Source organism: Sceloporus occidentalis, unplaced genomic scaffold (genome assembly GCF_023333645.1).
Source record: "Sceloporus occidentalis isolate IW3139 unplaced genomic scaffold, rSceOcc1.0.p SCAF_4, whole genome shotgun sequence".
NCBI classification, from domain to species: Eukaryota; Metazoa; Chordata; class Lepidosauria; order Squamata; family Phrynosomatidae; genus Sceloporus; species Sceloporus occidentalis.
In genome coordinates, this window is record NW_028316984.1 from 160,814,415 (window position 1) to 160,841,811 (window position 27,397).

The 27,397-nt window shown below is 40.2% G+C and overlaps 1 protein-coding gene across 1 annotated transcript in view; it reads right to left on the reverse strand.

Annotated features, from left to right (window-relative positions):
- Positions 1 to 27,397, reverse strand: part of SLC25A21 (solute carrier family 25 member 21) — a 355,660-nt gene that overhangs the window by 118,875 nt on the left and 209,388 nt on the right. The window lies entirely within an intron of this gene.

Below are 27,397 nucleotides of genomic sequence, written 5' to 3' on the forward strand. Positions count from 1 at the left end.
ACCTCTTAAGGCACTCACATTCCATTTCAGTATCTGAGAGACATAAAGGAGACAGCATTTAGACAGAGCATGGCAGCTGTTCCACATTGCAGAACTAAAGCAGTTTGACACCACTTGAACTGTCATGGCTCCATCCTGTGGGATCCTCAAATTTGTAGTTTAGTGAGGTAATCAGCCTGGTGTGTCAGAGAGTGCTAGTGCCTCACCAAACTACAGATCTCAGGTTTCTGTTGGATAGAAACATGGAAGTTAAAGTGGCATCAAACTGCTTTATTTCTGCATATGCCAGGATTGAATTCCCTAAGTCCTGTTGACCAATGCAGTACCACAACTGTCTCAGGCTCCTGCTGCCTTTGATAATTGTGATCATCACCTAGACTTATAGTACACCCACTGTCAGAAGTGCACATGAAATCTTGTCAAGAGTTCAAAAGAAACTTTACTTCCTCTCCCCCTCCCCCCTTCTCTTGCTAGAAGGGAAGCATTATAGTGCAGGAAAACACTGGTGTTCTTCTGGAACTAAGTGTAATTCCAAGCCTTCTCAAGACTTCAACAACAACACACGTTTCTGCTGTAAGTTCAGCTTTATTGGTGGTAAATGATGCAGCAGATGGTATAAAGCAAATATCCCAGCCTTTCACTGATGGGGTCTAGCACCTCCTTACAGCCGATCATAGAAATGGGTACGTAACAACTAATACTACTCAGACTATCCCTGGCTGGCATTCCAGTCACCATAGCTAGCTATGGTGCCTCTGGGCTGGTATGCACCCCTCCTGTCAAGTCCGATGGAAGATGGATTCCCAAGGGTTATATAATACAGAACCAAACAAAGGCGCATTACAGACTGCCTGAAAGCGGCGGTCTGCCGGTTCCACCGGTTGCTCCGCGAGGGAGCCGCAGCTTCCATACTGGAGCAAAAAGAAGCCCGAAAATGGCACTTCTTTTTGCGCCCCAGAAGTGGCGCCGCAAGTGCCCAATGACGCACTCGCGGTGTCACTTCTGTTGCGCGACGTGCGGGCGCTATGCATCCGCTATGTCAAAATGGCAGAGCCCGTGTGGAATGCCCTTTCCTAACCCTAGTATGCCCTTTCCTAACCCTAAAGCACACCCTTTCCTAACCCTAGTACGTCCTGGGGATGTACTTTACGCCCGTCTGGAACGGGCCAAAGAAAATCAAAAGGGTGCAAATGTGACCTATCTCCTTCAACCAGCTCCTCCAAAAAGCTATGAGAACTGTGCAAGCATGTCAGCAACATAGGAAAATTTACTCTTCCAGTCTGTTGTCATCCTTCATAACCTTTTCTAGCTGCAAACTGCCAAATTATCAAATGAAAATATTAATACAAATTAACCTTCTGAATGCTATTGGACAGCTGCTAATGTTGGGCCATAATGCCAGTAAGAACTATCAAAGTCATTGGCCTGGTGGCAGAGGCCCAACCCATTAAAACTGGCACTCTCTAGCACCCCTGAGAGTTGCAGCAGTTGGCTGCAGAAACCTTAAGAGTGTTGGGTGTTTACATGGAGAAGAAGTCATACAGCCCTGGCAAGTTTGGAAATTCTTACATGTCCTCCTTGTCACTAGGATGTTGCTCGCCTCTGTGCTAGAGGAAGGATGTGAACACAGCAATTCCATCTTAAATGGTTGCAAAAATATGTATCAGTATAAGTTAGTGGTGTCCTAACCATTTGTATATGCCAAAAAACATGAGGTGCTACTTGTATCAGATTTCCTGCTGACCAACAAAGCACATTGGGGGAAAAATGAAGAAAGAGGTCATTTAAACATTGTCTCTCTGGTTGAAATTGTAAGAGTGAGTGAGTGACCCAGGTTTAGGGTTATAGCAGCTTCCATAAATGATTTGCAATAGATTACAAGTTCCACCTAGGAAAAAAATACGAGCTCATTACAGGTGGACTACAATTTCTGTAAGGATTTAGTACATGCAATCGAAGCCTGAGCTTTTGATGCTTCACTAACAAAACAAAGTTCTACTCATTAATATTTTAAAGTGCAGAACCAGCATTGCATAGTGGTTTGAATGTTGGACAATGACTCTGGAGACCAGAGAAAACTAGTCTGCAAGAAAACTTTGGTTTTATGCAGAACACCTGCTTTTTGCACAGAAACCATGTACTGAAAACCCTAAAACATGGTGGGTTTTTTTTCCCCTTCGCAAAAAGTCCTGAAATATTCTGCACAAATTGTGCAAAGTGCTGACAACGAAAAGAAAAAAAACAAGTACGCCTCTTGCTTTCGCTCTGGAAGGGAGACATCTCATGGGCCCTGAATACTGCTCTTTGAGGCATGTATTTGTTGCAGCAGCTACAGAATCGTCAAGAACAAGAAGTTTATTGAGTATTCTTTGCATCCCTAGTAAGATCTAAAACATCAACTCTTGTCAGCACCATTTGGCTAGTTTCGTATATTCCTTTCCCGAAAATGTCAGTTGAGGGAACTTTTGTAGTAAAGATACATACAAAGAATTAATTCAACTTCTCTTCAATTTAGTATTTTTTTGGTATCTTACCCATGCAACTACCTCTCCCAATAGTTTCCTCCTTCAGATATATTTAAAGAATTAAATGCATCAGAATATTGGCTAGTCTAAATGTTATTAATAATGTTTCTCAAAATGCTTGTTTTCCTCATCTCTTATTGTGTAGTTGCATTTCTTTTTGCAAATATGTGCTCATTTTGGTCTTGCTTGGGCATGGTTTTCACTTTCTGGGGGAAAGCTTCTTTTCCTTAATAGCTACCACAACATTAGTCTCTAACCATGTTGTGGCAAACAGTTTCTATTATTATGGTTTTAAGTAATCCTCAAGTATTCTAGTGGGGAGATTTTACCTTCTTTACTTTCCCTTTCATTTTCATTTTTATCAATCCCATTATTTTGGAAAATGTCCCTCTTTTGAAGTACAATGTGGCTGTGTTGGATTTTCTGCTTATCTGTAAATCCCCGTATATATTCAGTTTGCATCAGTATAGTTCAGTGGTAAGGACAGATAGTCTATCAAGCGTAAGTATTATTTTATACCAGAAACCCTTCATTCACCACAATACCACACCCTTTACCATTGTTTTATTTCTTCCCATACTTCCTCTGTGTTACTCATTTTTATTGCAGATTTTCATTAAGTCTCATATGTGATTGCTTCCTCCATCCTTGCGTATATTTGGATCATCACTCGTTTACTTTTGACTGCTATTAACCAAGCTATATCTATCATATGTGTTCTCTCCTGTTATGGATGTACAGATATATTTCCCAGTCAGTTGTGTCTCTTGGTTTGACTGACATGAAACCAATCTTTCCCTCTTGACTAGCCCCCAGATGGTGAATAATCTTATACCGATTCAGAAAATATGCCCCAGGATAGTTGCCCTTAAGCCATACAGTTTATGATCTAAGTTATGATGCTAAACCTTAATAGGGCAACCTTTTACAATGGCACCAAATGAATGTGATCAAACCATAGTCACAAAAATCTTGTTAACAAATACTTTCTCTGAAATAGTGCTACTGTGTTCAGTATCAGGTCAATAATAAATCCCCTTAGCCCAATGCTTAGTATTATTTTTAAAATGGCAATTTACAGCCTTCTTTGAAAGTGAAGAGGCCTACCCTTACCTTCACTTGACATGAAATACTGCTTCTATCAGTATTAAAGCAATGCCAGACAGTGACATCTCTCCAGTAGGTAAACTACCTTTGAGACTGATGTGTCTTCCCCTATTAGGAGACTCTCTTCACACTCAACCTCTGAAATGTCAGAGGGGATACATTACAAATGATCTTGTCTTTGGTATAATTTAAAGCCTGCTGCCATGCCGAATGGAAAACACAGGGAGCAAAGTCTTGTCCAAATACAGAGTCATTGGCAAGTGTCAGAAGCCAAAGGCAGCTCCAGGTAATCTGATCCTTCTACACACCATAATCTCCATTTTATTTTGCCTAATGAGGCAGGAGTTAAAACAGTTGACCTGATGAAAGTCAGATGGCAGCCCTGGAGGAGCAAACCCCCTGCTGTAGTCTTGTCCCCGACACCCTTTGTTACCTCCAAGTGAGCTGAGACCAGGCTGTGAACCATGTAAATAGAAGGTTTCTAGGTTAATGAAAAGCTGCAACATCATTTCACAACCTGAGCTGAAAAGTTATGCCTTCTTAACCCACAAAAATGTTCCTGCATTTCAGACATAATATGCTTTTAGCAAGTTCTGGTTATTTGAATCATGGAATTAAGGAAGTAATATTCAAGAAATATTTTCTTTCCCTGTAATGATTCTTTTCCCAAATAGCCAAGGTACTTTTCAAACAGATAGATATAAAGGATATTTAACATTTTGCAATATTTTTATTAGGGGCTACTTTTTTGTTTTATTTTATTAGCTACCTGTCAAGGACTTTCTTTCAGCACCAAATGTGCTCAAAGAATACCATATTGTCATCATAATTTTGCCATGTCACAAGTAGACAATTTCATATTCACATATAGTTTTAATCCCTTCTCAGAAAGAAAAATGAGATAAGATACTTTTAAAGTATTCTACCACCACTCCATTTAAAAAAAGTCAGCCAAACATATATGAAATACAGGAATTAAAAATGTATTTCTCCGAAATATTGGGCCAAAACAAAAATTAGGCAAGAAGATTTAAAGGAGACAAATGGAGTAGCAAATAGAAACACTGCCTATGAAACTCCTGAGCAAAAGACACAGCACTGGGTTAACCTGGTTGTTCTTTTCAGTGTTAGTTTGTACAGGAATACATCTATATTGTGAGAAAATGCACTGATTGCCCTGAGCTCTTGTACATTTGTCATGCTTAAAATGTGCACAGGTAAAATATAAATGACTTTAAAAATACATAGAAACGTTTTAGTGAGCAGAGAAAAGTTGCAAATATAAAGTAGAGTGTGCAGATATGGGAATTAGAAAAATAAATTAAAATTTGTACAAATTTATGAGTACGAAGAAAACAAAATAAGGAGTTTACATATCACTTACACACACGCACACGCACACACACACACTAATGCAGGGGTTGGCAACCTCCGGCCCGTGGGCCGGATCCGGCCCGCGGGCGCCTTTCCGCCGGCCCCTGGTTTTGGCCGCTCCAGCCGCCATTTTGAAGGACAAAATGGCGGCGCCCATTAGGAGGCCCGCTGTGGCCTCCGGAAGGCCTTCTGAGGCAGCTGGAGCCCTGAAACGGGGCTCCAGCAGCTGCACCAGGCCTCCAGAAGGCCCGCTGCAGCAGCCGGAGCCCAGAAATGGGGCTCCAGGAGCCGCACCGGGCCTCTGGAAGGCCCGCTGTGGCAGCTGGAGCCCTGAAATGCGGCTCCGGCGGCTGCAGCGGGCCTCCCAATGGGCGCCGCCCACCTCCCTCCTGGCTCTGCCCACCTCCCTCCTATAAATGGAGAGCCGGGGGGGAAGGAGGAGGAGGCAGAGAGGGAGGGAGGGGGAGGGATGGAGAGGAGGAGGAGGAGAGAGAGAAAGGGTGGGAGGGAGAGGAGAGAGAGGGAGGGAGGGGAGGAAGAGAGAGAGAGAAAGGGTGGGAGGGAGAGGAGAGAGAGGGAGGGAGGGGAGGACAGAGAGAGAGAGAGACGGTGGGAGTGAGAGGGAGGGAGGAAGGGAGAGAAAGAGAGGGAGGAGAGAGAGAGCCACAGCCACTGAGCCAGGTGAGAGGTTTGTTCATTGGGGGAGGGGGGTTATACTACCTGTGCCTTTGTGGTTTGAGACAGTGTGCATGCATTTTTTGCTGTTTTGTGACCTTGCCTAGTCGCTTCCATTCTTGCAAATATTGCTATTATTGTTGTTGTTATCCTTTGGTATTCTCTTTGCAAAATCCCCCCACATGGACTTGCTTGCTCTTTTCTGGGTTGAGACAGTGGCATGCATTTTTTGCTGTTTTGTGGCCTTGCCTAGTCGCTTCCATTCTTGCAAATATTGCTATTATTGTTGTTGTTATCCTTTGGTATTCTCTTTGCAAAATCCTCCCACATGGACTTGCTTGCTCTTTTCTGGGTTGAGACAGTGGCATGCATTTTTTGCTGTTTCGTGGCCTTGCCTAGTGGCTTCAATTCTTGCAAATATTGCTATTATTGTTGTTGTTATCCTTTGGTATTCTCTTTGCAAAATCCCCCCACATGGACTTGCTTGCTCTTTTCTGGGTTGAGACAGTGTGCATGCATTTTTCCTGTGTTATGGCATTGCCTAGTAGCTTCTTGCAAATATTGTTATTATGTGGCTCTGCCCCCGGAGGGTGGAAACTCCGCCCCTGACATGTGGCTCCACCCCCGGATAGTGGACGCTCCGCCCTGGCATGCGGCTCCGCACCAGAGGGTGGAAGATCCACCCCCCGGCTTTGGCCCCCCAGTTGTCTGTGGGACAGCAACCCAGCCCCCGGCTCAAAAAGGTTGCCTACCCCTGCACTAATGTTTGCAAATGATGCTAAATGCAAGTTTTATACCTGCTTCCAACTTATACAAAGTAATGTCAAACAAGTTATGTCATCATGCTTTGGTCATTGAAGTATTTGCCAGTTCTGGAAGATTCTTTATGGTCTTGCTTAGCAATTTACTTTTTTATCATATAATTTTTCAGACTGACTGTTCTTTCATGCATTTCTGCAGTCACTTCATGTGTTTCTGCAGTCACTTGTGCTGCTTCTTGCACAACAGCACAACAAAGGTGACACAGACTTTCATGCTTTATCTCGTTTCTTCCTTACAACACATGTGCATGAACTCCACTTGCCATGCATGTGTATATCACAGAAGAACAGGACTGAGAAAAGAAAAAATATACAGACATGGTTTATTTTTTCCAAACCACGGAGATATGTTACAGTTACGTATTGGGACCTTAGCACAAAAAAGGACTAACCTACGAAGATTGTTTTATATGCTCATTTCTCCCTTGTCCCATCCTCAAAAGATGATGTTAACATCCTTACTTCTCAGTCATTTAGCCCATTAATTGTGAAGTGATTCATCAGAATTTCAAAATGTAGCATGAAGAATGAGATACACAAGTAAGTGAGTATTCAGTATTTTATGTTGCTTAGAAAGTCTATAAACTCCTCTGTGACTTGCAAGAAATCATAACTCTTCTATTCAGCCATGACCTATTTAATATGCAACTTTATAGTATTCTATTTATAACACAATTTATGTGTAGAGTGCAATATCTAATTCATATTTAACTTGTGACATGGAGGAGGGGTTGAAACTAGGCACTATTGGTGGCCTCATCCACCCTGCAGAAGTAATCCAGTTTTGCTCTGGTGTCACAACAAATTAAGATTCCCAGAATTCAGTAGCATTGAGCCATGACAGTTAAAGTGGTATCAAGCCACATTATTTCTGCAGTGTGGATGCAGCTATTATTTACACCTTTCGAAGGACTGCAATTTGGTGGCTTAGCTTGGTGGCTCCCATTTTTTACCCTTGTGACCTCCTTTGCATCTACATGTGGTCACACCACCTGCCCAATATAGTATATGAATAAAAATATTTTGTTTGTTTAGTGTGCTCATTTTCATTCACACATTTGTGTATATTCATATTTTAACATTTTGTAAAGAAATAGCTCTCCTCCTCTGCCTCCTCTTCCTTCAGGCTGAGGCTCCAAGCACCCGCCTTGCCTTTCTCTTCCTTTGTAGGACAGAAAAGGTTTGGGAAGCAGAGGAGGAACAAGAGAGATCAGGGCCTCCAAGTCTGCCCCCTCTGCCCTTGAGCAACTCTCACAACCCCCCATGGGTCCTGCCCCACAGTTTGAGAACCACTGCTTTAGCTTATGTGTTTCTAAAGTGATGTGACAGAGGTGTCTGCCTTCTTGCACTTAGAATGCCCAGCAAAAAGGACAACTTTGTTTTGAGGCTGATGAATACAAAAATCCTGAGCCCTTTCAATATCATGGGGCTTCCCAAGCATTACAGAATAACACTTCCACAAGCAGGATTGAGCATTTGAACACACTTCACTAGAAGGAAGTATCATTGTGGTTTTTGTTCAGAAATGCCTGAAATGTGACTTGCTCCTACTCCTATTTTAGACATCAGGATGGTGAGGATTGCATTTTGCTCATCATCAACACACAGCTGACTGAGGATCTGGGCTGCCATTTCCCCTTTTAAAAAATACTTGCTCCAAAACTCATTCTTTCCCATACGATTCCTTAGCCTGGAGGCACAAGAGGCGCAACACTTGCAATCTGTTTGGTGGCGGGGGAGGACACGACACACCTGAGTTTGGTCAAGATGTCCTTTCTCTGTTGCAGTAAATCAACAGCATACACTTAGCCTAATATGTACCTTCTCTCAAAGGAGAGGAGCATCCAGATGTATCCTCTCCTCTCACTTGCTCTGCTCTTTAAACATAATTTGGAAGCCACTTCAGGAATCATAGAGCTGAAAAGGACCGCAACAGCCATCTAATTCAACCCCATGCCATGCAGGAATTGAAACCTTTTGTAAATTTCAAAGTCCTATCTGTATGACTGGAGGGAGAAGGAGAAAGAACATGCTAAATCAACATCCCTAGCCTAGTGTACTGTAGATGTGTTGCAGTACAAATTTTATAATCGAATGGCTCTATTATCTAGGATTAATAGGCATTATAATCTAATATATCTAGAAGGCACTAGGTTGTGGAGGCTGCCTACACAAATATATACATAAACACATATACATAGATGGCTAAATGTCTCACAAAACTACAGTTCCCTGAATTTCATAGCATTGAGCCATGGCTTCCAGGAGATTTCAAGATTGATCTGTTCAAGGACCCATTTGTTTGTGTTTTTAGCTGTCCATGGGATCCTCAGCACTCTTCTCCAGCATCATATCTCAAAGGAGTTGATACTGTCCAGCTCTCGCATCTGTATGTGGAAATGGAGAATACAATGGCTTGTAGGAGTCTGATTTTAGTGCTCAATTCAATATCTTTACTGTTCAGGGTCTTTTTTTTTTTAGTTCTTTCATAGTTGCCGTACATGTTACCATACATGTTACTAAAAACAGTCTTTCGCTTAAATAACAGACAGAACACATGAAACAATTCTATTTATTGTTTTAGTGGAACATATTCATATTTGTTTTTCAGTAAATAGCTTAATAAAAAGACATTTTAACAGCAGCACATTTCCCCATCAAGCATCAAGCATCAGACATGAAAAAATTTTGTGAATTAAACCCAGAAACAATCAAGGTGAAAGGATGTTTGTGTGTGTGTGTATTTTTAAATAAAATTACCTTTCACATATACCACCATTATTTTTGCAGGAACAGGGTCTGCAAAAATCTGAAAGTAATAGAAACATGGCTATTTGATGAGATAAACAAATTTATACTAAGCTTGCTTTTTCGAGATACCCGTGGTGCAAACACTCCTAAGGGACAAAATATAACAAGAAAAAGATGGAGCCTGAACTCAAAGCAAACATAAAAGCTTTACTTACAAAAAAATCAATTACACAGTCCAATTTGTTTTTACCAGAAGGCAAAGAAAACTTGGTTAGCATGTTTCAGCATCCAAACACCTTCCCTAGATCTATACATGTTTCACCAAACATTACATGACGGCAATTTCTAAGAAACAAACTAGCAATTAGACCCACCTGTCTAAAGTGCCTGTACTCTGTTCACACTTCATGCAGTATCTTAAAGTGACAGCATATTAAAATGTCAATACAATATTCTTGTACATTATATTTATATATGTAATGCAAAAACAACAAGAAGTGCAATTAAATTCACACCCAGACCACAATGAAGGTCAGTCCATTCCACATATACAGAAGGGGGGAAAATAAGAATGGGTAAAAAAAGCTCCACACAAAACGATCTGAAAATTAATATGTATCCATCAGTAAAGGAAGCATACTGTTTGTTTTAATGTGGTGTCATTGCTTAAAATTGTAATTCTAAGCCATAAATCCTACTGTTAGTCCCCACTGAAACAGACCCAATGTGGTCAGCCTAGACTGATGTAAATTCAATTCAGTAAATGAGTCTACTCTTGTTGAGTCTAACCATGGAATAAAGGCCTAAGAAGGGAATTTGATTTTGCTTTACTTTTTACATCTCAGTGTTTGACATGTAGAAATGCATATATTATTATCACGGGTAAGTTAAAGAAGGATCTTTGTGTGTATGTGAATGATTTTGAAAAAGGTGCTGCTCACAAATAAATAATAATAATAATAATAATAGTTTTTATTTGTATCTTCCCGCCTCTCCCAATGGATCGAGGCGGGATCACAACAGAGTTAAAAACACTTGCAATATAAGTCTGTGAGCATTGTAAAGGAAATGTTTACGCATTCAGAAGGAAGACTATGGTTGTTTGGGAGTTGTATCATCGCAGATGTATGAGAGAATCTTGGAGCTATAGTATAAAAACAGGATCTTTTCCAGGTTCTAGGGATGATATTATATGTAGGTAGCCATCTCCTGAAACATTCGTTGTAGACCTCTAGTTATTTTTTATTACTACAACTTTTTAGTGTTATAGCTATAACAATATAACTATGGGCAAGTCTTCATAATGAGGCATGTTAAACCGGATAATTAAAAATAGTCCTGGAATCACACTGCTTTACCTATAAAGCAGAGCTTATATTGCGATACTTTCACTAGCAGCCACTTTCTAATTGCAGAGGGTTAAAACATTGTTACTGCTTCTTCAGAAATTTTTTTGCATCCTCTGGAGAAATGAATAACAAAAATGGAACTTGCTCTTGCCAAGAACACACTGAAGATGGTATTTTTTACTCGTAAGGGGCTCACTGTGAGGATTCTTGTTTCTCAAAAGCCCCTCTAGGCCTAGAATACACAGCGCTACATCTGCTAGCAAAAACACGCAGAAAGCTCATAAAGTGAGATATTATCTGACTTTTTATTTATTTACAGGATTGATTTGGCAACCATTAGCTTAATACAGTTATTTTTAGGGCCTTATTTAAATACAGCATTAATGGCCAACTTTTATGAGAATTATTGGCAGCAGTACAGATACACAGCTCTTCAAGCATTTGCGGCTCTCTTTTGTATGAGTAATTTCTAATCGCCAGTGAACTGAAACACACACACACACACACACACACATGTAAAGAGGTAGGCCATTCCTCCTTTTCAGGGATATGTTAAACAGAGGCTGTACCCATAAATTATCTCACATTAAGTTTAGATGCATGGAAAAAAGTTAAATATAGGGAGCTTTATATTATCTTTAAAACAAAGTGGTTCCTTGGTTACTTAATTCAGACATGTTCCGTCACTAGTTAGAAATCAGGCATGACAGTGGTCTAACCCTGAATTTTTGTCCATGAGTAAGAAACTAGGCATGACCACAGTCTATCCTGATTGTGACTTAATGTTTTATACCACTGACAAATCATTAACATCTGTTAATAACCCACCCAGTCTCTCTGTTAAAATGTTTTGAAACATCTTGTGTGCACTATAGATGTCTCCAACTTCATCCCATTTAACCTTTCCCAGCTGCTTCATCCTTATTTTAAATAATATTTTTAAAATGTATACATAACAATATTTTTTTAAAAAAATGCTTGCTCCTTTTTATTCCAACTGTTCTTCTTTAGCTCCCAACATCTGATTTTTTCCCTACCCCATCTCCATTTTTAAACATGTATTTTTTTCTTGTAAATATAAACCACAGTATTTTCCACTATCTCTTTCCATTTTCTGATTTTCTGATTTCCTGTTATGCAGGATTTAAAAGACACACACACACATATCATATTCATATGTAGACTGGAATGGATTTTTTTCTACAAAACAACCCCTCATTTACATGTATATTTCTTCATTCCAAAACCTTGTTGGAAAAAAGAAGCATATGAAACTACATAGAAGGAAGAAAAATATGACAGAAAGCATGCATTTTGGAAAAAATTAGTAATTGATGTAGCAAACTCTGAACAGCTACTAGAAGAAACTAATAAAAAGTTTGTCACATTGTCAAACTATAGAAGTTGTATATTTTTAAATGGGATAAACACTTTTTATGCTACAATTGTTTTCAATCTGAGTTAACTGTTAGAAGCCTAAAGTAGGATGGCTTTAAAATTAGATGCTCACAAGTGTGGTATCTGAAATTATGTTCTGGGTTTTCCTTCATAAAATATTACCTACACTTGATCTGTTGAAACACACAAGATTAAAAAAATCATAGGAAAAACAAATGGGACTTGAATCCCATTTTTTTTAAATAAAAGGTGGAGTACAAATCTGATTAAATCAATCAACAAAACTATATGAGATACCCTGAAAGGACTACTGATGGAGACAAACTTCACCTCTTTGCCACGGTCAAATAATGCATTTTTGCTGGAAGCTGAACATCCCCACTTTTTCTACTCAAAGAAAGTAATATTCCTCCTCTGTTGCTGATTCTACTGTTAATATCTAGTATCTCAATATCAGCACCACATCTTTTTATTTTCTCTCTCTAGGGTTTTCAGGGAGGACCTATTAACTTAACAATACACAGCCAGCAGATTTGTGTACAGAAGAGGGGCAAGAGAATGAGAGGGGCCTATTGGCCACATTGAGCCAAAGATATCCCCCACAGCTTGGAAAAGTTAGTTTCTGGACTACAACTGCCAGAATCCCTAGCCTGCATCCCCAGTTACTCAAACAAGTAATGTTTCCAAGCTCTGGTGCTGGAGCACATGGGATATACATGTCCTGGAAGGACTAGGAATTAAGTGGAACACAAAAGCAGAACCACATGAATGCCAGCATGGAAACTAACAAATGGAAACCAGGCAGATGACATCAGACTGAATGAATGGCAAGTAAATTGGGACTCTGGCAGCCTTGAAAGAGAACCCAGAGTTTGAGACATTTACTTTTCTAGACTACATCACAAATATATCCCAAATCATATGACTGTTGCACTGGCCAAGCTATTATGGGACTTATAACTCAAAAAAGTAATTATTCCAAAACCTAACAGCAGATAAGCAGACAAAGGGGCTATACAGACTGCCCCTTTGGGCAGTCTGCAGCAACCCCTTTACTGGCCAGATTGGGGCTGCAGCAACCTCATGCCACAGCCCTGATCCGGCCTCCAGAGAGCACAAAAAGGAGCCGCGGAAAGCAACTCCTTTTTGCACCCTCCAAAGGGTGCCATAGTTACGGTGGCACAGCTTTATGACGTCTCTTTGGTGCTGCATCATGTGGATGCAGCACCAGAGGGGCATCATCATGGCGTGCGCCGTGTAGACCCACACGTGCCAAAATTAGGCCCTGGGGTGGGGTTAGAACACACAGCGTGCAGACACTGTGACCTAGCCCCACCCACAGGCTGGCACAAAGTGCTGATCTGTCGAGTCTCTAAGACAGATGAAGCAAACTAATGGATAGACAGTCTTAGAGAAAGAATAACAGGCAAACATTCAAGGCTGACCTAGGTGGATTTACAGTCATACCCCCCCTCCCACACACACACACCATCCTGAACTGTTTATATATCATCTGCCTGGTTCCTATTTTCCCTGCCCAGCCATATTCCATTTGGACAATAAAGATACCCATTGTCATTACAGCTCTTTGGAGTTTCATATCTGTGCCTGGAGGCAACATGACTGAGATGCTGTTGAATGATGGTGTAATAACACTAGATTGCCACTACTTGGATGGGGTCACACTCCCTCTGAAAGACTGCGATTGCATTTTAGAAGTGCTCCTGGATCCATCCCTCCAAATATCAGCTCATTTAGATGCAACGGTCAGAGGTGCCGGGTGCCTGTTATCAGCTTTGACTGATATGCCACCTGCACTAGTTCCTAGAAATGGAGGACGTAAAGATAGTAGTGCACGTGCCTAAAGGCTGGACTTCTGCAATGCACTCTACATTGGGCTACATTTGTACCAAGTCTGGAAACTCCAACTCATGTAGAATATGGCAGCCAGACTGACCACAGGAATGACCACATCACAGTGATCTTAAAATAACTCCACTGACTGCCAATTAGTTTCTGGGCAAAGTACAAAGTATTGGTTATTAAAGCCCTACATGGTTTGGGTCCAAATTATCTACAGGGCCACCTTCTCCCATATAATCCACCTTGTATACTCAGGTCCTCTGGGAAACATTTGTTCCAACTGGCCAGGACTAGACTGGCAATGGTTTCCCAGAGGACCTTTTCGTCTGCTGCCCCCCAGACTGTGGAATGACCTGCTGGAGGAGATACAGGAGTTGAAAATGCTGACTGCTTTTAAAACAGCATTAAAGACAAATCGCTTCCAGCAGGCCTACCCAGTCAATATTAAATAATGACTTTTTAATTGTATGTGTATTCTTATGAGTGTGTTTTAATGATTTTATAGTGTCGTATTTTAACTGTGGGTTTATGTGTTTATAATTGTGTTTGGATTTTAACATGTTGTATGCTGCCTGAAGCCTTGAAGAAAGGCAGGATAGAAAGAACAACAACAATAACTTGCTGTTGTGCATGCAATGATTGTCATTGTGAAAATGCAACTTTCACTTATGCAAAGGGGGTCCTCAATTTACAGAAGTGGTGAAAATGTCAAACCGGTCATGCTATGATCTCTTATGTGAGTGCTTTGACACAATCAGATCCTAACCATTGGTCCTGCACAGATCCCACTACTTTGTGTGTATATATGCCTTCAAGTTGCCTGTCAACGTATGTTGACCCCATGAATTTCCTAGAGTCTTCTCAGGCAAGGAATACTCAGAGATGGTTTGGCCAGTTTCTTCCTCTGAAATATAGGCACGTTACATACGCGCACAAAGTACGTCCCCAGGACGTACAAGGGTTAGGAAGGGGCGTCACTTCCTGACGCCCCTAACCCTAGTACAGACTGGATCCGTACAAAATGGCAGTGCCCGTTCCACACAGGGGCCACCATAGCTATGTCACGACCACACCGCCTCCAAACGGGGCGGCGCGGAAGTGACGTACTGGGGCTGCGTGAGGGTGCCTGGGGCACTCTTTCCGCGGTCCCGAAAGGAGCTCCGTTTCGGAGCTCCTTCCACCTTTGCGTCGCTGGGCGCAGCCTTTACATGGCTGCACCAGTGACGCAGAGCAGAAAGGAGCCAAGCGGCCCCTTTCTCCTCCTCCCCGCCGCCGCCGGGTGTCCTTGGGGCTTGAAGCCCCAAGGACACCCCTTTCCAGGCTGTGGGGAAGCGGCCTTTTTCCGCTTCCCCACAGCCTGGAAAGCGGTGGATCGGGGCCTCAGAGGCTGTCGTTGTGGCAGCTGAGGCCCCGATCCGGCGGGCAAAGGGCCGGATACAGGCTGCCCCAAATGGGTGTTCTGTAACGCGCCACAGTCTACAGTACCCAGTGTTTGTTGGTGGTTCCCCATCCAAGTACTAACCAGTGCTGACTCTACTTATTTTCCAGGGTCAGATGAGATCTGGTGCATTTACTGTATTTAGGCAGCTCCTAAGAATAAATTACTGATAGAATTGTTGAAGGTAGAATGCTGAGTGGAACATAACCCATTTCTAAAGGAGCCAGTTCTAGCTCCCTGTGTGCAGTGCTTCCTTGTGTTCATTGCTTTTTCTGGAGATTAATAATCAGCAAAGAACATGGGGAAAAGCCAACAATTGTTCTTCCCATGAGAGATGCTGTATGAGGGGACACTCAACATTATCACACCACATACTGTACACAGTACAAAAGTGTAGTGCTATATTATGAAAGGCAGTATTTTAAAAACAAAGTTTTTGAAAAACTGCAGTTTCCACAATGAAGCCTGCAACTTTCTGAAGCCCTTTCTGGTAACTGCAGCATAAAAACAGATTTAATCAACTGCAGCTTTTTCCACTGCAAGGAAATACATCCCATATTTTAAGCAACTTCCATTTCTATCATAGCAGAGATAGTGCAGAAGGGCGAGCAAACACATGGAACTGGTATGTGCTTTTTAAATATGTAATTGTCAATGAGGATTATGGAAGGAAACTTTAGGTTCCTCAAAAAATCACCAATGGTATCTCCTTTGCCACAGGCATTGTGCCGATATCGTAGGATTAAATAATATTTGAAAATAGCAGAAATAAAATGTAGACACTTTATTCTCAAAGAATTTAGATGTTTGTTTAAAAGGATTAAATGCCACCTTTCAGCAGAGATTAAAGGATGGTGTTACCAAAAATGAAAAAATATATTAATAATATGTACAGCAATAACAATTCTAGGGTTAACCATGTTGGCAGTATGTAGAATCATAGAACCATACAGTTGGAAGAGACCGCAAGGGCCATCCAGTCCAACCCTCTGCCATGCAGGAAATCCAAATCAAAGCATCCCTGACAGATGACCATCCAGTCTCTGCTTAAAGACCTCCAAGGAAGGAGACTCCACTACACTCCGAGGGAGTGTGTTCCACTGTCGGACATCCCTTACTGTCAGGAAGTTCCTCCCAATGTTGAGGTGGAATCTCTTTTCTTGTAGCTTGCATCCATTGCTCCGGGTCCTGTTCTCTGGAGCAGTAAAAAACAAGCTTGCTCTCTCCTCAATATGACATTCCTTCAAATATTTAAACAGAGCTATCATATCACCTGTTAACCTTCTCTTCTCCAGGCTAAACATCCCCTTCTCCCTAAATCGTTCCTCATAGGGCATGATTTCCAGACCCTTCACCATTTTAGTTGCCCTCCTTTGGACACGCCCCAGTTTCTCAATGTCCTTTTTGAATTGTGGTGCCCAGAACTGGACACAATATTCCAGGTGGGGCATGACCAAAGCAGGTAGATATCCTATCTACGTCTTGCTAATAGAATTTAAAGTTTATTTCCTGGACTGAATCTCCCAGTACCCAGGTAGCCAGAAGGAGAAGGGGCCCACCTGCATTAATATCATCTGAATTGGGAACATCAGCAACAGCTTGACCAAATGCTGGGCTATAACTGACATTGTCAATTTTCCCTCTTTCTTTCTCTTGTATAATCTTTAACACCTTTGCCTGATGAAGAAGCCAGTGGAGCTTCAAAAGCTTGCAACAGGTGTAATGTGCATTTTGGTCAGCTCAGTAAGGGATCACTGGTGGATACTGGATAACACTGTACAGCAAGAACAATGTTATTCATGTTAAAATATAACAAAATCATAATTATTGACTAGATGCCTGTTAATATTATGATAATGGTAGAATGCTATTTATAAGAACTTCCAGGGTGCCCTTTTGAAACAAAAACAAATATATTAATATAATTCAAAGATATAGCCATGTTAGTCTGTAGAATCAGTATGTAGAGAGATCTTGTAGCACCTTTAAGACTAACTGAAAGAAAGAAAATGGCAGCATGAGCTTTCGGAAACTTCAGTCTACTTCCACAGTTGCATTGAGGAAGTAGACTGAAGCCTACAAAAGTTCATGCTGCCAATTTCTTTCTCCCAAATATATTAATAGTGTATAATAAAAATAGTTAAAGCAAAATGGATTGAGGGTTGCAATCCCTGCTTCTTCTTGCAGCCACCGGCGTACCCCCCCCAAACCCAGAAACTCCCCCCCCCCATAGCACGTTTTCAGGGATTGGAGAAGTATGTAGGGTAAACGGGAGGGAGGGAGCGAGAATGGAGGGAAGAGAGAAGATTTCTATGGTGTTACCAGACATTTTCTTGTCTGATACTGGATGTAGGCCAAAGTTATTAATGTTAAAATATAATGAATAACAGTGGACTTTATTCTACGTTATTAAAATTATTGTATAGCAATGCTTAAATATAATAAAAACAATTGTCTAAAGAAAGGAGAAAAATACATACATTTGAAGGAATTGTTATTCCTCAGTCACCATTGCACTCAAATTCCTCTGGTTCTCAGTCTCACATCAACAGCTTTTCCATTTATGATTTTTCCACTATCACAGTTTTTTTTCCTAAGTCATACATGACTGAATACTAGAATGATCATCAACCTGTAGCTTGTATGGCAAATATTGAGAAGATTACAAAAACTAAATCTCTTTCATATGTGAATGCATTTGAGCCATTCCAAGGCCAAGACCTATTTGCATATCTTTCACTAATTGGTTGTGAAAAAATCCCATCCCAAAATCTTATAATGGAAGAGACCATGAAACCACCTTTCTTTTTATATTTCACATATTTGTTTTTACTTATCCTTTCTGCATACAGTGGGTCCTTGGTATTCACTGGGGTTTGGTTCTAGGACTGCCTTTGGATACCAAAATGCATGGATACTCAAGTCTCATTATATACAATAGCATAGTAAAATGGTGTCCCTTATATAAAATGGCAAAAATAAGGTTTACTTTTGGGTATTTATATATATTTAAAATATCATCAAATGTTTATGCTTGAATCCACATATAAAGAGTCTATGGCTACAAAAGGCCAACTGTACTTCAGAAAATTCAAAGCAAGTTTTATGTGTTGTTTCTCTAAATATGCCACCTGTCTTAGGTTAACAAAAGTTTATATTTCAAAAAAACAAACAAACAAGCTTGCCCACAGTTTTTTGAAATACAATTTCCCCATACAAATAGGCAGTTCCAAATATGCTATCACATTTTAATGCAAGGATAGGAGTGATGAGATCTCTACAGTACTCGGATTCTGAGTAGATTTCCATACGAATGTATTTTCAAGCCCTACATTGAGTGTTAAAACCAGAACAACTACTAAGAAATGGAGTATAAAGGCACTCAATAAAGACCAATAATAGTAAAAAGACTTCAAATTTAATGCAAGGATGATGAATTACCCATATTTTATATAAAATATAAAAACTGCATTTAATTAAATCAACAAAATGAAATATTATTGTGCATGTAAGTAAGGTTAAAAAAGAAATCTCAGAAATAATTATCTTTAACTTGAATTATTTTAAACTTTACCATAGGTTTAGAATAGAATTCAGTGGTGCTTACTTAATGGGAAAAATGCAAGGTATCAAAGAGAAATTAATGATATAAAAGGAAAGAAGGACTTACTAAACAACAGCTGGAAAGAGATCAGAAACACATGTAGGAAACAGAGTAGCTCTAATAAGTCCAAAACACCAGAAATTAGGACACAAGAATAAACAGGAAAAGAATAGTCAGTAGAGAACGTAAGCTTAATCTTTCAATACGAATGGACCTTTGCCACACAATACATTCAGTAAATCCAAGACATTTTTGACCTAGAGTGTTGTTTTAGGTAATAGGCAGTAGCAAGCTGTGAAACCTTGACAATAACGAGACATTCAAACCCCCCAAATTTGGGAATGTTTGACCATGCTTTATGTGATGTGGCTGAACAATACCAAGTTGGATGTTCTACCAGCTGGCTAAAATTACTTTGCTATGGTGTCCCTCTCTTCTCCTTAAATTTTAATCCTCATACTATACTTCCATTCATAATTTTGGATTGCTGGAACTTGTAGTTTGTGTGGCACCAGAGCTCTCTGACAGAAAAGGCTAATGTCTCACAAAACTACAAATCCCAGAATTCCATACCATTGAGCCATGGGAGTTAAAGTAGTGTCAAACTGGATTATTTCTGCAGTGTGTATGCAGCCTGAATGGCAGGGTCTCTCCAGGGCTTCAGGGAGAGCAGAATGTGCCAAGGTTGAACTCAGCCTAAAACCAAACAGTATGTTGGTATGTGACAGATCTCATTCTTCTCCCTTTCCCTTGCAGCCCTTGGAACCACCCAAAAACTGATTCCTTCAGAAGATCTCCCAGCCTTCTGAGCAGGTTTTGGGAGTGCATAAAGTGCTGCATGGGAAGGGAAGATAACTGTTCTCAATTCCACTGAATTCTGCTCTTCTGTCAATGGAAGTTCTGCAGAGGGTATTGGGTACTGCACAAAGTGTCTGCTCTACCAGCACAAATATTAGCTCTTCTGGAAGAAGTTTACACTAGTCTGTTTCCTTCCTTCAGCATTCTGTGTTTATATCTACAGGACCTTGTCTACGTATGTGAATATTCTAACCACATATTTAGTTGTCATGTCAGCAGCAGCCACAAGGAATTTGAGGAGCAGCCTTCCAAAGAGTTGGATCTTTAGAGCCTAAGATGTAAAGTAGAATATAAATATTTAAGTAAAAAGTAAAATGAAAGGAAAACGCAACCCAGCTTGGCACCAATATACTGTGCCAGCACACTAGTTTAGAAGACATAAATCTGTAAATTTATTCAACATGAATATCTCCAGGCAGGGAGGGATGGATCAGTATATTCTTAGATGGCATTACTTTCACATACTTTTATTCATCAGCCCCTTTCATCTGATTTCTATACTAATTTGCAGTTTTTCTTTACTCAAGATACAAATTTCTGTTAAAATATATATTTGTTTTTTTCCTCATATGTGTTTTTGGATGGAACCCTGTTAGTGTCCTGAGCATGTGTAATGTCTTCTGCAGAAGCAGTTGGATATTTTTGTTAGATGCAGAACTTCCATATTCAGTTCAATGCAGTGGAAACAGAGTTTTGCATGCAGAATTACTGCACAAGAATGTATAGTGAGCTTTCTGTTTTTGCAAAGCGACCTGGTTCTAGTTGCCTGGCAGCAGCAGTGGTAATTTTATGTCTGTTAATTCCTGCTTTTGAGTTCACAATTCCAAATCTTTTTCAAGTCTTTTTCTCCATGTGATAATCTCCATAGTGTTTTGTGCTGTACAACTCCAATGTAGGATTTTGGCCTTTGCCTTTTATTTGCAAGTAATGTGTTAGCTGTATATTACTAGGACATTTTTATTGTTCTTATTTCTTCACCCACAAAAGGCTTTACAAATGGCTGCCAACAGGCCCTAGAAAGAGTATTTTATGGGTAATAATAATCATTACTTTCTATACCTAAGTTAATTTTAACAAAAAAATATAGAAAAGGATATGGCTATGTTGCAAAGTAACACATTACTATTAATTCCAAGCTCTGTTTTTGAGAAGAGACCTAAAATTTTTACAAATGATAATTATGAATCACAACTTTATAGGTAGCGTAAGTAAGAATTTGCACATTCCAATGGCACATTAGTTGGGTAATGAAATGAGAATTCCCAAATACTGAACACCTCAAACAAAACTACCTCCTCTGAATGAAGAACTAGACAGAATCCTGTGTCCTGAAAGTCCCTATAGAACTTCAGGCTAATAGTGTTAGTACTTCATACCTTTTACAAGAAAGTGCTTTTCCTGCAAGAAAATAGTTTCTTGCTCGTTGGTCCCTATCTCTATCCAATGAACATTTCAAAACACAGGAGAATATGAATGAGAAGATAACTCTGTTTAACAAATCGTAATTCATTTTTTCTATAAAAAATTCTATAAAATGGATTTAACATTTGAAAGTTACTGACTGAACCTAATAATATTGCTTTTGTTTGCAGGACTTCTGGGCAGGGAAAATTATTGAAAGTGTTGGTCAGAGGGACCTCATATCAGTGGAATTTTCCCTGGATTAAAGGAAAAGCAAGGGGATTGCCCACATGGGTCTGAAATCCTTGTTATTCTTGAGTAAACTGCCCTTTGAGGTGGTTGAATGTGGAATGAACATGGTGGAACCAAGGAAGCTACATTCATCCCCACGCTGTGAAAAGCAGCATAGCAGGTCTGCTTTTTAAAAAACTCTAATAAAACCTTGGCACTATTAACATAAAAAATTATTTTGGTTAAAGTGATGGAATTGAAACATTGTTAAGCTGCTTTCTTTTAGTAAACAAGAGCTGAGTAAGCGAAGTACCCTACAAGATTAGAGTTAATGTTCAAAATTAGTGATTGATGTAAGTAAAAGGGTATAACAAAACATTGAAATCATGTAATTTACATTTTATGGATGGCTTGGATTTTACCCATTAGAAGATTGAATTAAACTGAATTGAACTGAATTTAGTAAGACGATTATATTGTGCAAAAATGGAGACTTTATTTCTTCAAAATTGGTAAGAGTGGCTGTAAACAGACAATAACTAGATGAAGGCAGGGGAGCCATGCAAGATTTGGCTTCAATCTTTTAATCAATATGTTGATGATATATAAATCTATTTCTCCTTTCCATCTGATTCCAAGGAAGCTGTTTCTTCACTAAACCAATGCCCAAAGAATGAGGGTGAACCAGTAGATGAGAGTGAACATATTGTAGATTGTAAGCTTGAGGGCAGGGAACTGTCTGATTAAAAATAATATTGTAAGCCGCCCTGAGAGCCATTAGGGCTGAAGGGCGGGATATAAATACCTAAATAAATAAATAAATAAATAACTGATACTTAATCCACTCAAGACAGAGGTGATTTTAGTATGTATGTTGGAGGGATGATCAGGGATTAGGCCTGCGGCAGATGGGTTACAACCCCCCGGAAATCTCAGGCTCACAGTTTGGGTGTGCTCATGGAGCTTATCATACCTAAATCACCGCCTATCTAGCTGGTATACCGCCTGGATGCAACCCAGGTTGAAGCCTCACTCAGCCAACACTTTTTTGGGAGCTTCTGACTTCAAAAATTGGCCGGCTGAGCAAGGCTTTGACCCAGGATGGATCCAGGTGGCGGCAGCCTGGTTAGATAAGCAGCGATTTATGTATGATAACATCCAGGGCATTCCAGATCCTGAATTCAAGCTGGAAGAGGTAAACCAGCTTATTTGTTAATGGAATAAGATCTGGACTTGGGGCTAAACCTGGGTGCCCAAGTTTTGGCTGTGCCCTGAAGTGCATTTGCACAAATAAAAATAGTGAGCCAGCGGCACCCATTCTTTGAGAAATCAGACCTGGCTACAGTGACATGTACCTTGATTGCATTCCATTTGGACTACTGTGATGTGCTCTATCTGGGGCTGCTTTTAAAAACTGTCAGAAAACTTCAGAAGGTTCAAGATGCTGCAGCCAGGCTGTTGATTCATTCATTCATTAGCATTTCTCCCCCTTTTTACCTCCAAGGCACAAGAGGAAGGCTGCAAAGTGGGACCAAAGGGGGGAAATAGCAGGCCAAGGCACAAGAGCCCCCCCCCCAGCAGTTTTGACAGGGATCATATGATCCATCCCTGAAACAGCTGCATTGGTTACTGGTCCATTTCCAGGCAGAATTTAAAGTGCTCTTTTAGACCTTTAAAGCCCTACATGGCTTGGGGCCAGACTATTTGAAAACCATTATCGCCTTATATGAACCAGAGTGTGCATTGAAATCTGCAGGGAAGAGCTTTCTCACAGTTTCACCAACCTTGCAGGCACCGTTTGTGAGGACTCAGGAGAGAGCCTTCTCCATGGCTGTGGAACTCCCTTCCACAGGAGGTTTGGTGGCTCCCTCCTTCCTGTCTTTTTTGTTATTCAGGCAGGCTTTCGAATTAACTATGGAGCTGCAGTGTGTGAAGTGGTATGTGGTATTTCAGTCTTTTATGTTTTAAATATTTTTTTAGTGTTGTAGCTGTTTTAATCATATTTTTAATAATGTTGATGTTTAATTTCTTTTTAACTTTTGTAAATTATTGTTTTAGTTGGATCTTTTTAAAATTATTGTAAGCTGCCTTGGATCTCATTTTGGGAGAAAGGCAGGCTATAAGTGCAATAAATAAATAAATAACATAACCAACTTTTTCCTTAGGCGAAAGCTACCCTGGTGCCATGTTCCATGACTGATTCCCTGTTTGCCTTGAACTCTGCCTGGACATCTGACAACTCCTCTGGATAACCCTGCCTCCTGAACTGAAGACTGACCTGTAAACAACTTGGACCAGCTGTTTCATAGGATATCCTGAGCCTTAGAGAGCCTTGGTATGACCAAACTGTTATATAACCACAAAAAGGAAGAACAGAAGTTATATTTTTCATTTTATTTGTTGTTCTCTAATCTTTATTCTTTATGTCTTAATTTGTGCTTCTTTTTCTCCTTTTTCTAGATTTGATGTACAGGTATCTATATAACTTATATTTTAAAATAAATAAATAAATAAATAAATAAATAAATAAATAAATAAAAATATTGCTTTTCTTTGCTTGAAAAGCACCCCAAACAGCTGAGGCAAACTGAAAATACTCACTCAGATCACACCGAGATTACATCTTTAGGAAATATAACGCCAGCAAAACTTGATTGAACAAATATTTGTAGAAAGAAACATAATGCAAAAGAAGAACAGAAATCACATGTAATCCCATACAAACATTTACAAAAAAATATATTATTATTAAATGTATTTGTCCTGGTTTGTTGTCAAGGTTTCAGATGCTGATGGCTGTTGATTGTCATGTTATTTCCTTGAGCCATTTCAGTTTCAGAGCTTGGAAAAGTAATAGTTCCCAGCGTCCCAGTTGGCCATGCTGGCTGGGAGCTGCTATCTGAAAAGTAATTTTTCCAGGCTCAGAAATATCACAAAAGTAGGACTTCTAAGTTTACTCTGTTGGATCAACATTTAAAGGGTGGCACTGACCAGACAATATTTTAACCAAAAACCTGATAAGATGGGGGAAGGGAGGAGTTAAATATGTATGGATTCACATACTATGCTTCATTCACATAAATTATGATGTAGGGATCTTTTTAAAAAACTTACATGTTGTGTGTGGATGAGGGAAGAAAAATCTTCCTTTTTGTTTATTTTTCAGTTAATTTAATTTAATTTAATCTTTTACTTTAATTTAATCTCTGTCTTTGATAAAATTACAGGCTTGGTAGATGAGGGGAATGCTGTGGATGTAGTGTATCTTGATTTCAGTAAGGCCTTTGACAAAGTTTCCCATGACATTCTTGCAAACAAACTAGTGGAATGTGGGATAGACAAGGTAACTGTTACATGGATTTGTAACTGGTTGACCGGCCGAACCCAAAGGGTGCTCAACAATGGCTCTTTTTCATCCTGGAGAGAAGTGACCAGTGGGGTCCCACAGGGCTCTGTCCTGGGGCCAGTGTTATTCAACATCTTTATCAATGACCTGGATGACAGGATTGGGACCATACTTCTCAAATTTGCAGATGACACCAAATTAGGAGGAATAGCTAATACTCTAGAGGACAGGATCAAAATTCAAAATGATCTGAATAGACTTGAAAGCTGGACCAAAGTTAACAAAATGAAATTCAACACGGAGAAATGTAAGGTACTGCACTTAGGGTGGAAAAATAAAATGCATAGATATAGGATGGTTGACACCTGGCTGAATGAAACTACATGTGAAAGGGATCTGGGAGTCCAAGTAGACCACAAGTTGAACATGAGTGAACAGTGTGATGCCGGCAGCTAAAAAGGCCAATGCAATTTTAGGCTGCATCAATAAAAGTATAGTGTCTAGATCAAGAGAAGTAATAGTGCCACTGTATTCTGCTCTGGTCAGGCCCCACCTGGAATATTGTGTCCAGTTCTGGGCACCACAATTCAAAAAGGACATTGAGAAACTGGAGCGTGTCCAGAGGAGGGCGACTAAAATGGTGAAAGGTCTGGAAACCATGCCCTATGAGGAACGACTCAGGGAGCTGGGTATGTTTAGCCTGGAGAAAAGAAGGTTAAGAGGTGATATGATAGCCCTGTTTAAATATTTGAAAGGAAGTCATATTGAGGAGGGAGCAAGCTTGTTTTATGCTGCTCCAGAGAACAGGACCCGGAACAATGGATGCAAGCTGCAGGAAAAGAGATTCCACCTCAACATTAGGAAGAATTTCCTGACAGTAAGGGCTGTCTGACAGTGGAACACACTCCCTCGGAGTGTAGTGGAGTCTCCTTCCTTGGAGGTCTTTAAGCAGAGGCTGGATGGCCATCTGTTGGGGATGCTTTGATTTGGATTTCCTGCATGGCAGGGGGTTGGACTGGATGGCCCTTGAGGTCTCTTCCAACTCTATGATTCTATAATTCTATGATTCTAATTTAATTTATTAAAATATTTATATCCCACCCTATAGCATGAGATCTCAGGGCAGTGCATGAAAAACATCAATATAAACAGATTGAAACAATTTAAACCAGTAAAATAATTTAAATGAATTAAAACACATTAAATATGTTAAACAATTAAATAGGTTAAGACAGCTTAAAACCATGTGCATAAACATTTTAGAGTAAAAGACTTAGACCCCAAAGGCTTTAATAAACAGCCATTGTTTACCTGGTGCTTAAATGAAGCCAGCAGTGTCAATCAGGCCTCCAAGAGGAGCACGTTTTACAACTGGGATACTACAGCTGAGGAGGTCCTCTCCCACATCCTCACACAGTGTATTTACCTTACCGGTGGGACACAAAAAAGGATCAGCCATCTTTCCCTTCCATTGCTTGAAACATTTTACTCCCAGCCTAGCACTGTGACCAGAAACGAGCTGGATTAGACAGGACATTACTTCCTACCATACATTCCCAGGTAATAATGGCAAATCTGCTGGGGTTTTTTTTTGTTTTTTTTTTTTGTTTTGTTTTTAAATGTGTCTTCAAGGCATTAATGACCCTAAGTCTATCACAGGGTTTTCTTAGCAGAATTTGTTCAGAGAGCATTTTCCCTTGCCTTCCTCTGAGGCTGTGACTTGCCCAGAGTAAGTTTCCATGGCCAGATAGGGATTTGAACTAGTTAAAACTGGTCTCCCAATATCTTAGGCCCCAAACACATGTGTCAAATGATGCAGCTTCAGGCCGTATTGGGGGCACAGCATTCAGATGATGCACACACCCCGAACATGGCCTGAAGCCGTACGGAGGCTGTGTCATCCGGAAAGAACCAGGCCAAGAAGGCACAGATATAGTCTACTCCTTCTGACAGCCTAGTTTAGGACCACAGTGGTAGCCCAGACTGGGAACGGGTCAAGTGCAGTTGCAGTGGTCCTGGCGCAATCGGTGCAAGACCAGCCTCGCACCACTCCTTCTGGGCTGTCTGTTTTGGCCCTTAGTCCAACACTCACACCATTACACCAGGCTGGCTCTCTAGTGGCAATTATACAACTTTTTTAATGAGCTACAAGTGAAAGGAAAGACTATATAAACACACAAAGATAGATTCAATTGCTCAGAATAATAGTTTTATGGACACAGAGATGCTGACATATTATCAGCACCCTTGAATAATCTAGCCAGCATGGAAACTGTAATTATGGTCCAAAAAAGAACTTTTCCAAATTCTGATTTTACACACATGCTGATGATGTGTCAGTATTTCAGCATCCACAGACATGTGAAAGTATGAATCTGAGGAAGTAGAATACAGAATGCAGAGGAAAACCGCAACCCTGCCCAGTTTGACCGAGTTAAGCCCCCTGTTCTAACCATGACTACATTTGTTATTTAAGGATACAATCTAAAACATTTAACTTGACAACAAAAGTACACCCATCCCCTTAACTTAAAACATTATTATTATGGCTAGGCAGCTAAATGAAATGTTTAGGTTAGTGGGATTTTTCCCACAGCCTAATTGAGCAGGTGGTACTTGCCCAGCCACAAATGTATGTTTGGAAGTCCTGGGACAT